Here is a 13,338-nt window from a genome sequence, read left to right on the forward strand (position 1 = left end):
CTTCTCCGAGTTCTTCTACGCCGTCCTCCGTAATTACAGGTTGCAGGCCCTTCATCTCCATCCCAACTCCGTTCTCCTTTTGTCGATCTTCCCCTACTACTGCGAGGCACACGTTGGGGTGATGCCGTCCGTGGCTTTGCTGCGCCACTTCTTCTCCCTCCGAATCACCGGCGGTCATACCTTGGCGTGCACTAGCTTCATCGCGTACTCCAAGGCCAATGCGATCTAGAAGACCGGGAAGAGGGTCGACGGCTTCCGGAGCAAGTGGGTCATGATGGATGCCGGATGCATCCACTCTCGGTTGGTGTTGCCAACGGAGCAGCCCCAGCCCGACAAGGCGTGGTCTCGCATGAAGCTTGATGACAGACCGGCGAAGTCAATGCTGGAGAAGATGAACCCCGACCTGAGGATAGGCAACTTGAAGGCGGCAAAGCTGACGGGGGCGATGCCCCTGAGGGAGTTCCTGATGCAGCGGGTGGCTCCACTTCAGGCGCACTCGCGCCCATTATGGATGCTTGGGTGTGCAGACGACGATCTTCGCCTGAACTCGGCGGCCCTGACCGACGAGGATCTGGTCGCAGCTCTCCTACCCCCCTGTTCCTTCGCAACAACTGGCAACAGGTGGTGGATGCCATGCCCACCTTTGATGGGCGCGGTCTGGTGCCGGCGGTGCCTCCTGAGGGCCAGGGGGCGACGACACTGGTGGAATTGTCTTCTGATGATTCCCGTGGGGAGGAGAGGAAGACGAAGAAGAAGAGGAGCGCAACTCGGAGGCGACTGCTGAGGGGACGGGGAGACTTCTCCCGGCACAGGGCCAGTATCCTCCGCACCTTGCCGGACGACGACGAGGCCGACGCCATGCGAGAGGAAGAGGACTCGCCCATGATCCCGAAGAAAGACAGGTCGGGGCCGATCTCCCGAGGGGCTACTCCTGCCCAGGCACCACCCGAAGCCGCATCTAGCCCTTCTGGTGCACCCTCTTCTGCTTCTGGACCTCTCGAGGCTACGCCCCGGACCAAGAGGCTTACGAGCTTTAAGCTTGGCAAGAGGCCAGTGGCCAATGCCACGATTGACCAGTAAGTGCTCGAACTCCATATTGTTCTTGTTTTTGCTCTCAGGGGTTGACGTCTTTCATCACTTGGTTAGGCCGCCGCTTGCGGCAAAGAGGAAGAAGGGGGACACGGTGGCCCCGCCTGGGGCAGGCTCATCTGCTGCGGTCGCGCCTTTGCCCGTGGGAAGGGGAGGCAGTGAAGTTCACACCTCCCCTGCCCGATCGTCCTTGCGAGGCCCGGAGGAGTGCTCTGGCAGGGTGCTAGCCCCCGTGGCCCCGTTGACTCTGGAGGTGCCGGTGCCTTATGTAGTTGCTGAGGTGGACAAGACTCAGGAGCTCCCAGTCTCCCAAGTCATGGTCATGCTGCCGCCTCCTCCTTCTGCACAACTGGTTCCGGATTCTTTTGCCACCTCCACCGTCTTGGACAATGCCCTTACCGAGCTTGGCCAGCTGCGAGAAGACCTCCAGGGCGCCAACTCCCACCTGGTAGCCGGGCACCTGGAGCTGGTCTCCGGCTGGTTTCACTTTGATACCTCTGTCTGAGCGGCGCTGAGCTAGGCCGCGGCAGCTTCTGAGGAGGAGAAGCAAGCCGCTACCCAGGCCGCAGCCGCCCGTGATGCGGCGTTGAAGGATGCCATGGTCGCCCAGGACCGTTGCAAGGCGATGGAGGTCGAGCTGGATGCTAAGGCAAAGGTGAAGGAGGCTCGCCAAAGAGGCTCGCGACCGCCAGGTGAAGGAGGAGGAGATGAAGGCTCGGGAGGATGCCATCAGGGACTGCGACGCTGAGCTGGCCGCTGAACGCGGCCGACAGACGATGCTGCAGTAGAAGTTGAAGATGAAGAGGGCCGAGCTGGACACTAAGGCAAAGGTTCTGGCTGAGGACCGTGTGGCCTTCTCAGATCTTGAGGAGAGACGATCTCGCAAGACGCCGAAGACGCTCTATGATGGCGGCTTGGAGAAGCCGCTGGCTGGTGCCAAGGACGGCCCCGCCCAACTGCTTCCCTTCTTGGTTGAAGTGCTTGAGGAAGTCGTGACCGGCGTCGGCCCCATGGACGAGGTTGAAGCTCGTGTCCTTTCTTCTGCGGCGCTAACGCGCGTCTTCAGCCAAGTTTACCTTCGTGGTCCTAGTGCCAACCTTGACAAGCTACTGGAGCCTATGGACGACGAGTGCTCCGCCGCTGCTGCTGAAACCGTGAAGCGCCGAGCGGAAGCCCTACTGGCGAAATTCCGCGCCTTTGCCACTGCACACAGGACAGGTGTTGTTGACTCTGTGGCCTTGGAAGGTGGAGCTGATGGAGGTAACACCACCATGGAGGCGGGGCTCCTCGCGAATGACGGCGTTGCCCAAGGGTGATCTTCTCGCGGCTTCTTTCCTGTTTTAGTTCCTACAATATGCACTATGCCTCGTGGAGGCGTTTAAACTTGTGTTTGGTATCGTGAAGATAATTATGGTTTGTAATATTTTCTTCTGGATTTGCTTCAAGATTTTGCGGTTTCCTTCCTATTTGCTTTGTGTTCTACGTCGGCAGTGCCCGACCCCGCGCATACCTCAACCGTCGTTAGCCTCGATCGGATCACCAGGACGGGACCAAGGAGTGAGGGGCTACATGACAAGTTAGGCTCCTGAGTCGCGATGCTCAGGAGTCCCCCTTGACGTGCAAACAGCAAATAGGGAGGGAGTGTAGGGGTGGATCCGACGTTCTACGTCGGTAGGGCCTGGCCCCACGCATACCTTAACCGCCGTTAGCCTTGCGGAACTAAGGAGTGAGGGGCTACGTGACCAGTTAGGCTCCTGAGTCGCGATGCTCAGGAGTCCCCCTTAACGTTCAAATGGTCTTCATACCTTGGCTCCACTCGGGGAGGAACGCACGACGACCAGGTCCAAGGGACCTGGCTGGGTGGCGTGTGCTCGGGCGTGACTCGGGCGCAGCCCCCATGTCCAGCCCCCTCGCGTGACGCTCTCGAGGGGAGGTGTTGCGATGAGGCCAGAAAATGAGCTCTGGGCTCCCTGAGGTTGGTATGGCCGTGGTCCGCCCTCAGTTGTTTATCACCAGTGCGGAGCGTAGCACTTCCGTATGTGTACGAGCATAGCCGCTCCTCGGTAGTGTCGTCAGCCAGCACGGAGCATGGTGCTTCCACTGGTACGTGGGAGGGGGGCCTCCCTCCGGGATGAGCCCCCGGGGCGTGTACAACCCCACCCTGACATGTGGCTTGCACGGCAGGGCTGTACGAGGTGTATCTGGGCACTCGTGAGCCAGCGCGGGACTCACGAGGCCCTACCTCAAGGCGGGTTACACCTGGTCTTGAGCCTTGGGCGGCTGTGTGTTCCTGTGAGATGGTTAGATACAAATGTTCTACGTCCTCAGGTCCCGGCCCTCGAGCGAGCTCAGGCGCCACTGGTATGCCAGGTCGCGATGCCGTGGACAAGGCCATGGGGTGAGGGATGGAGAGCCAGTAAGAGCTCCTGAGTCGAGATGCTCAGGAGCCCCCCTTTTAAAGTGCAAGCGATTTGCATGAGGGAGAGAAGGCCCGTGGTAGGCGGCAGATGATAATCATAGGCAGGTTAAACATGAAGGGCAAATCAACTTAGATAAAAGCAAGGGGGATACATGCCACTGGGTCAGGCCAGGGCGACTTAGGGGATGATGCAGCCCGAGGGGCGCCCCCAGCAAGGTAAACTAAAGACATAAGCAAAAGGGATACATGCTGCAGGGACAGACCCACGCAACCTGGGGATGATGCTGCCTTGAGGGCGCTCCCAACTGAAATGGACTCGAAAGATGTCACCTGATACCGTTGTAGAGGGGGTGTTGAAGTAGCTGAAGGTGCACGGTGAAGAAGCCAATCCTCACGAGCCACCGGAGCCCTGAGCCTCAGGAGGCTCTGGGGGTCCGGTCGGTTCCTCGAGGACCATCTCCATCTCTGCCAGGACCGCGTGATGCCTGGCCTCCTGAGCCGCCAAAATGCTCCATAGATGGTGCTAGTGAGTTGCAGCCGCGTTCGGCAGGCAAAAAGGCATGCGAACGTAGCTGTGCGGCGGACCCTTGCAACGTCCCACGCGCGAAGGTCAGAGGCGCTCCTGAGACACGGCTTGGTTGAGCCCTGGGAAGTCGATGCAGACACGCAGCCGGCCATCCTCGCCTGGCTGGGGAGCTACGTCAGGCAAACGGTGATCGTCGCGTATGACTCTTGATTCCTGAAGCTCCTGAGCAGCCTTGGTGATGAACTCCTGAGGGTTGGGCCTTCCTCGCCCCACGCCTTCCTGAGGGAAATGTGCTGTGAAGCACGCCTACAAGTGGTGCCCGAGCGCCTCCCTCGTGATCTTGGCAAAGTCTGAGGCCCTCCAGAAGAGAGCCCTCGAGCCCTGCCCGAGGAGGGCGCCGGGCACGCCTTCCTATGCGATGGAGGGAGGTGCCCCTTGCACGGGCGCGGATCCTGACGCGACACCTGTAGAGATGCCAACCTCCTGAGGCCTTGAGCTGGGTGATGTCTTCTTCTTCTTGGTAACTGCCTCAGGAGGGTTCTCGCTCTTGCTGTTTGGGTCCTCGATTGATGTAGCTTGGAAGGCGCGCTCGAGGGAGCACACCGCATCCTTCTCTCCGCAGGGGACCGTGATGATCCGGCCGCTTCCTGGCATCTTGAGGATGTTGTAACCATGGTGTGTCACTGCCATGAACTTGGCCAGGGCTGGATACCCAAGGATGGCATTGTATGGCAGGCGAAGGTGGGCAATGTCGAAGTCGATGAGCTTGGTACGGTAATTGTTGCGCTGTCCAAAAGTGACAGGGAGGCGGACCTGCCCTATCGGGGTAGTGGAGCCGTCAGTAACTCCTGAGAAAGGCTTGGTAGGTTAAAGTTGATCATATGGCACTTGAAGGTTGTTGAACATCTCGACGGACAGAACATTGAGCCCTGCGCCGCCATCGATGAGGGTCCTGGTAACTTGCACATTTTGATGACTGGGGAGCCAAGCATCGGGAGGACGCCAGCAGTAGCCGCACACTTGAGTTGATCTCCTGAGCTAAAAGTGATGGCGCACATGGACCACCTGAGAGGGTGCATGGCCTCGAGCTTGGGAAGGACTGCATTCACCTCGCGAGCAAACTGCTTGAAGATGCACTGAGAAGCTGGGGCCTGGGCGCCGCCCAAGATGCAAGCGATAGCACGCGGCTCCTGGAAGCCTCGAGCCCCCTCGTCCTGGTGGTGGTCATCATTCCTTCTTTGTGGTGGCGGCAGAGGAGGAAGGCATGTGTTGCCCTGCGGGCGATCCTCGCGAGGCTGATCCCTCCAAGCTCCCTCGCGAGGCTAGTCCTGCCAGCGATCCTCGCGAGGTCGGTCACGCCACTCCTGGCGAGGGCCTCGTTCGTCCATCGTCCTCCGCCTCTTCCTCCTCCTCGGTCATAGCCCCGGTCATTGCGCTCGGGGCATCGACCGATGTGTCCTTCTCGAACAGCTCTGAGCTCCTGGCATTCGTTGGTGTTGTGGGTGTAGAGGTTGTGGTAGGCGCAGAATCGGATGCCCTTGGATGACTCCGACTGGTCCCTTCCGCACTTCGTGTCTGGTTCTGCTGCGAGTATGGCTGCTCCTTTGCGCTTCACGTCCTTGGCCTTGGCTTTCTTCTCTTCCAGGTCAGCAGCTGGAAGCTCGAGGAGGGAGAGGCGCCCTTCCTCAGCTCTTGCGCACTTGGTCGCCAGGTTGAACAGCTCCAGAGATATGCACATATCCTCGTGGATGGCGAGCTCCTCCTTCATCTTGACACCGCGGACGCCATTGGAGAACGCTGAGATGATGGCCTCCTCTGTCACCTTGGGGATCTTGAGGCAGACGCTGTTGAAATGCTAGATGTACTTCTGTAGGGTCTCTCCAGGTTGCGGCTTGATACGGCGCAGGTCACCCACGGCCGGAGGGTGGTCGCGAGTGCCCCGGAAGTAGGCGATAAAATGGCTGCGCATCTCGTCCCAAGAGGAGGTCGAGCCGGGAGGTAGGTTCAGGAGCCAGATGCGGGCACCATCCTTGAGCGCCATGGGAAACCAGTTCGCCATGACCTTTTCGTCTTTGTTGGCCGCCTCGATGCCCAGCTCGTAGAGCTACAGGAACTCCACGGGGTCGGCAGTGCCGTTGTAGCGAGGAGGCAGATCCGGCTTGAACTTGTCAGGCCAGGCGATGCTGCACAGCTCGGTGGTGAAGGCGTGGCAACCTGCCGTGGCCATCGGAGCCTTTTGCAGACGCGAGGCTTGCTCTTGATGGTTCCCGCATGCCGCCGCCAGGGGCAGCACGGGGTCTTGGCGTGCTGGTGCAGGGATGCGGTCTTGCCATGCTGGTGGAGGGAGCACGTGAGCGCCTTCTTGAGGCCGAGGGATTTCTAGACAGCTTCTTTATTGCCGCGCGGGCGCTGGACGCGGTCGGTCACATCCAGGAGCCGCGCGCCTTGGAGCCAGAGTGCCTTCTTGGGGAGGAGGTGGCGGAGGCACTGAGGGAGTCCTGGATTAAGGGGTCCTCAGACAGCCGGACTATATACTTTGGCCGGACTGTTGGACTATGAAGATACAAGATTCAAGACTTCGTCCCGTGTCCGGATGAGACTCTCCTTTGCGTGGAAGGCAAGCTTGGCAATTCGGATATGTAGATCTCCTTCTCTGTAACCAACTCTGTGTAACCCTAGCCCCCTCCGGTGTCTATATAAACCGGAGGGTTTAGTCCATAAGACAACAACAATCATAATCATAGGCTAGCTTCTAGGGTTTAACCTCTACGATCTCGTGGTAGATCAACTCTTGTAATACTCATATCATCAAGATCAATCAATCAGGAAGTAGGGTATTACCTCCATCGAGAGGGCCCAAACCTGGGTAAAACATCGTGTCCCCTGCCTCCTATTACCATTAGCCTTAGACGCACAGTTCATGACCCCCTACCCGAGATCCGCTGGTTTTGACACCGACATTGGTGCTTTCATTGAGAATTCCACTGTGTCGTTGCTGTAAGGCTTGATGGTGCCTTCAATCATATTTAACTATGCGGTCCAGGGTGAGGTTTTCCTCCCTGGACAGATCTTTGTATTCGGCGGCTTCATACTGCGGGCCAACTCGCTTGGCCATCTGGAGCAGATCGATAGCTACGCCCCTGGTCATCAGGCCGGGTTTGGAAGCTTAAACTATACTGCCGACATCCGCGGAGACTTGATCTTCGACGGATTCGAGCCCATGCCAGGTGCACCGAACGGTCATGACGGGCATGACTTTCATCTACCGTCGGATAGTATTCTAGAGATCAGGCCTGCGGTGGCGCCGGGAATCAATCCGGAGCAGATCGTGCCTTCCGAGGGCGGTGGATGGACCCCGCCATGGAGGCCGCACGCTCATCGGCGTCGGAGCTGAACACTGATCCCACCTCCTGTGAGATTGGTGTCATCGGACCCTTGGACTCGTCTCCGGCTACAGGATTCGAACCGCGTGCGTCCGTGCCTATCGAATCTGATTGGGCACCAGTCATGGAGTTCACTGCCGTGGATATTTTTCAGCACTCGCTCTTGGTTGATGTGCTAAACTCATTAAGGTCTCTTTCCTTGTCAAGAGATTCTTGGCCGAACTATGTCCGGCTCGAGTGGGGAGCGGACCACGAAGAAATTCGTCCCCCACCCACCACCCACCACCCACTTTATAGCCACTGTCGATGACTTAACCGACTTGCTTGACTTCGACTCCGAAGACATCGACGGTATGTACGACGATGGAGGAGAAGAACAGGAACCACCGCCTATAGGGCGCTGGACTGGCACCTCATCATATGTTATTTATATGGTGGACACCCCTAAATAAAGCAATGGCGATGAGGCAACAGAAGATAACCCCTTGGAGAAGCAATCTAGACACCGGCGTCATCGGCGCCACTCCAAACCCCACCATAGCAAAAATAGTGATACCAGCACAAGAGATAACAATCCGGATGGTGCCGAAGACGAAGACAATCCTGCCAGCCAGGCTTCGAGCAGGACGAGCAAGAGGATGGGCAAGCTATCCCTAAAGAATAGACAACTGATGGAGAATCAGAGGATGATAATTACATGCCTCTCTCCGAAGACGAAGTGAGCCTTGGCAACGAAGAATTCATCGTGCCTAAGGATCCCGTCGAGCAGGAGCACTTCAAATGCCGGCTTATAGCCACTGCAAAAAGCATGAAGAAAAAGCAGCAATAGCTTCAAGCTGATCAAGATCTGCTAACTGACTGATGGACCGAGGTCCTGGCTACCGAGGAATATGGACTCGAGCGCCATAGCAAAAGCTATCCAAAGCACAGGCTGCTACCTCAACTCAAGGAGGAAGCTCTAAAGCCCATGCTACCAGTGCACGATGCGGCTGACCAGCCACCCCGTGGCCACGACAAAGCGGCGTACCAGCCCGAAGTCCAGACCGCACCCCATCGCCAATCAAACGATAATACTAAGGCCCGGGGCTACACGAAGGACCTACAAGATGAATTGGAAAACAATGCAGGACAGTCAAGATCGATCTACGGATCATGGGGGCGCGCCACAAGACGTGACGATGACCGTCACGCCGGATACAATAAACCAAAGTCCGGCCGGGCCGAATACAATAGACCGGATTCATTTGAACTATGTCGGGATGTAGCCCGGCATAGAGGCGCCGCACACCCCCTATGCTTCACTGATGAAGTTATGGATCATGAATTCCCAGAAGGGTTTAAACCCGTAAACGTTGAATCATATGATGGCACAACAGACGCTGCGGTATGGATCGAAGATTTTCTTCTCCGCATTTACATGGCCTACGGCGATGACTTACATGCCATAAAGTACCTACCACTTAAGCTCAAAGGACCGGCTCGACATTGGCTGAATAGCCTGCCAGCAAGCTCCATTGGTAGTTGGGAGGATCTGGAAGACGCGTTCTTCGATAACTTCCAGGGCACTTACGTGTGACCATCGGATGCTGATGACTTAGATCACATAACCCAATAGCCCGGAGAGTCAGCCAGGAAATTCTGGACTCAGTTCCTAACTAAAAAGAACCAAATTGTCGACTGTCCGGATGCCGAAGCCTTAGTAGCCTTCAAGCACAACATCCGCGACGAATGGCTCGCCCGACATATCGGCCAAGAGAAGCCAAAGTCCATGGCAGCCCTCACGACACTCATGACCCGCTTCTGCGTGGGCGAGGAGAGCTGGCTGGCTCGCAGCAACATCACACCCAAAAACTCAGGCGATTCAGACGCCAGGGATAGCAACAGCAAGCCACGACGAAATAGACATAAGCGTCGCAATAATGGCTACAACGCCGAACACACGGCAGTCAATGCCGGATCCAGAGGCTTTAAATCCGGACAGCAGAAAAAGCCATTCAAACGAAATAGTCCAGGCTCGTCCAGCTTGGACCGCATTCTCGATCGCTCCTCTCAAATTCATGGCACCCCCGATAAACCAGCCAACCACACAAACAGGGAATGCTGGGTGTTTAAACAGACCGGCAAGTTGAATGCAGAGAACAAGGAAAAGGGGCTACATAGCGATGACGACGAGTTGCCCTGGCCGCCGAACATGGGAGGACAAAAGAAATTCTCTCCCCAGGTGAAATCAGTGAATATGATATACGCAACCCATATTCCCAAGCGGGAACGGAAGCGTGCACTAAGGGACGTCTATGCAATGGAGCCAGTCGCCCCAAAATTCAACCCATGGTCCTCTTGTCCGATCACCTTCGATCGCAGGGACCATCCTACCAATATCCGTCATGGCGGTTCAGCCGCATTGGTCCTTGACCCCATCATCGACGGATTCCATCTCACACGAGTCCTCATGGACGGTGGTAGTAGCCTGAACCTGCTCTATCAGGACACAGTACGCAAAACGGGCATCGACCCCTCAAGGATCAAGCCCACAAAAATCACCTTCAAGGGTGTCATACCCGGTGTGGAGGCCTGTTGTACGGGCTCAATCATACTGGAAGTGGTCTTCGGATCTCCGAACAATTTCTGAAGCGAGGAGTTAATCTTCGACATCGTCCCCTTCCGAAGTGGCTATCATGCACTGCTCGGACGAACCGCATTCGCCAAATTCAATGCAGTACCGCATTATGCATACCTCAAGCTCAAAATGCCGGGACCTCGCGGGGTTATTACAGTTAATGGAAACACAGAGCGCTTGCTTCGCACGGAGGAGCACAGTGCGGCCCACGCGGTGGAAGTACAAAACAGCCTTCTTAGGCAAACAGCCAATTCGGTGATAAAGAAATGGGATACCATCAAGCGAGTCTGGAGTACTCCACAACAGGATCGTCCGGCACGTCCAGAGCTTGACCAGCAATTTGGCCTCTGCCCTAGTCCCATTCAAGGGGCGAAATTCGTGCCGTGTGTACACAACTACGCACTTGAAATACCCTGGGCATAGGCGGAGGCACAACCATGACACGGTCCACAATGCGGTTCAACCGCCCCGGGACCCACACATCTTTGCACCCCTTTTTCTTTCAGGTCCCTATCTTCAGGAGGCTTTTCCGAAAGACCGTCTGTTGGACACATAGCGGGACAGACACACCAGGAGGACAAGAAGCTTTGGCGTACAAGGGAATCCTCAGGTGGTCTCTGATAACGATCATTATACCTGTTTTACATACCCGCATACCGCCCGCTCCTGGTCAGGATGTGTCAAACAGTCCTATTTTTCTTATCGCACTACTTGTATATGTACGCTTTGATGCATCATTTGGATAACAAGGAAAAATAGTATACAACATCAGCTTGCTATTACATTTATTTACCCCTTTCCTTTACTGCTTATTTACTATACCCGTGCATTTTGGCGCGACCAGTTTGCCAGGGGCTTCAGTACCCCATAACCTAGGAAGAAAAGTCCGAACACTTTTGGTAGTGCGGCACCCCGAACTTATAGCACTATATGCATCAGCTCCGAATCATGTCTTGGGTCAATAGTTGGGTTTGCCCAGCTCCTATGTTTTGGTACCTTATGTTCCGCTATATAGGCTAAGGTAGCGCAGGGAGAACTACTGCGATTATGCCCCAGTTCTTCTGGACGAGCACCTCAGTAGAGAAAGCCGAAAACTGACTGTCATGATAAGGCGAGAGCTGGTCGCTATTCGAGAGGTCTAAAATCCTTAAAGATTTTTTCCGCTTCAGGCGAGGAATCGGCCTCATTCGATTTAGGCGTGTATAGCGCCCCGAGTCCGGCTTTCCGGATACTAGGGGCTTTGGCAAAATTTAAAATTGTAGACTTCTATGGCTAAGTGAGAGCGATAAAGCCGTATAGTCTGATTGCCTCGTTCGCGGTACTAAACACCTCCTTAAAAGGACCAATTTTTTTGATAAAGCGTGTTTATATTTATCCCGAACACCCGAGTACTAGTTACATGGGGGCGGAAGCCGACGACTCGCGAACTCTCAAGATTTTGTAAACGGCCGCACAGAAGGTAATATTTTAAATTAACAAGCGCTACATAGCACACATGAACTAGTTTTCATAATAAAGGATGACATGAGTACATTCATTCAAATATCACATCCTTAGTACATTCATCCGCCACAAGGCAGGCACCCTTAATGACATTGTCAGAATACTGTTCGGGGTGGCGATGCTCCTTGCCCTTCGGCGGCCCCTCTGCCACCAGCTTCTCGGCGTCCATCTTCCCCCAGTGCACTTTTGCACGGGCCAAGGCCCTGCGTGCACCTTCAATGCAGACGAACCGCTTAATGACTTCCAGCCGTGGACAGGCATTCACCATCCGCTTGACGAGGCCGAAGTAGCTGTTGGGCAGGGGGCTCGCCAGGCCACAGCCGAACTATGAAGTCCTTCATGGCCAGTTCGGCCGCTCTGTGAAGTTCAGCCAGTTGCTTCAGCTGGTCGCTCAAGGGCATCGGATGCTCGGCCCCAATATACTGGGACCAAAACAGCTTATCCGTCGAGCTCCCCTCCTCAGCTCGGTAGAACTCTGCAGCATGAGAGATGTTGCACGGCAGATCTGCGAAAGCTCTTGGAGAACTCCGAACTCGAGTAAGAAAAAGGAAAGACTCCATCACATGCTTGCTTTCCATAATGAAAGCCTTACCTGCATCTATCTTCTTGGCCGCCCCAATTTCTTGGAGGGCCTTCTGGGCTTTGGCCTTGGCGTCTAGTGTGCTCTAATGGGCCTTCGCAAGCTCCGACTCTTGCGTCTTGGAGTCACGCTCCAAGGACTCGAATTTTTTGATGAAATCCTGGAGCTCTTGCCGGACCTCATCAACCCGAGCCTCTTGTTTTTCGCACTCAGTGCGCTCCTTGGCCGCTTTGTTTTCAGCCTTGGACAGCGCCTTCATAAGGGCCGCCACTTCGGTCGTGGCCCCTAGTAAAATTCATCATGCTTCTATTAGCATCACCAATTTTTTCCTGTATATAACATTCAGATGGGGTATTACTTACCTTCGTTCTCCTCGAGCTGCCTCTTCCCGAGGCCGAGCTCTTCTTTGGCCAGCCCCAGGTTTTGCCTCAGTCCGGAGACCTCCGCAGTGGCAGCGCCGGTGGCCAGTAGCGACGCCTGCTTATTCATATAGACATAATATGATTAGACTCTTGGGAATAATATTTGATCCTCTGTTCGGCTTCTCTTACCGAACACCAAATAGAGCATCGGGGGCTATGGTCTATACTGTGATACTTTCTCATAATTTAAATTACTTACCTCAAAGCCTGTCAGGAGGCTGGCGCAGGCTTTGGTCAATCCGCTTTTGGCAGACTGAACCTTCGCAATCACCATACTCATAAGAGTATGGTGACCTTCATCAAGGGAAGCACTCTGAAGCACTTCCACCAAGTTATCTGATGCCTCTGTATGGACAAAGGTCATCGGCACAGGCGGCTCGCCTCCCTTGGCAGGTGGCTGCCTCCCTGAATCCGGAACCACTGCAGGTTCCGGCGCAGTATCCGGCTAGGGGCCAAGCCTGTTGCGGCCCCCTCATCCGAATCCATGGGGATCTTCCCCCCATGAGCCCGGCATCGGGAGTATCGCCTTGAGGCGTCTCCAGGATACCTCCTCCTGGCCCGGTATCCTCTGAGATAACACCTCGGTGTCATCCGCAGGCCGGGGAGTGGAAGCCGTCGAGAGTGAATAGTTGTTCATCTCCGACGAGCTCAAGGACCCATCCGAGGAGGATAAGTCGATATGGGCTTTGGACGACTGCACAAACAAATCTTGACATAATAAGAAGCCATAAAGCTAAAACATGCAAGAAGTATTCGTGTGTACAAATACTTACGACTTCGCCAGGGGCTTGGCCCTGGG

The sequence above is a fragment of the Triticum dicoccoides genome, chromosome 2B (genome assembly GCF_002162155.2).
Source record: "Triticum dicoccoides isolate Atlit2015 ecotype Zavitan chromosome 2B, WEW_v2.0, whole genome shotgun sequence".
Classification (NCBI taxonomy): domain Eukaryota; kingdom Viridiplantae; phylum Streptophyta; class Magnoliopsida; order Poales; family Poaceae; genus Triticum; species Triticum dicoccoides.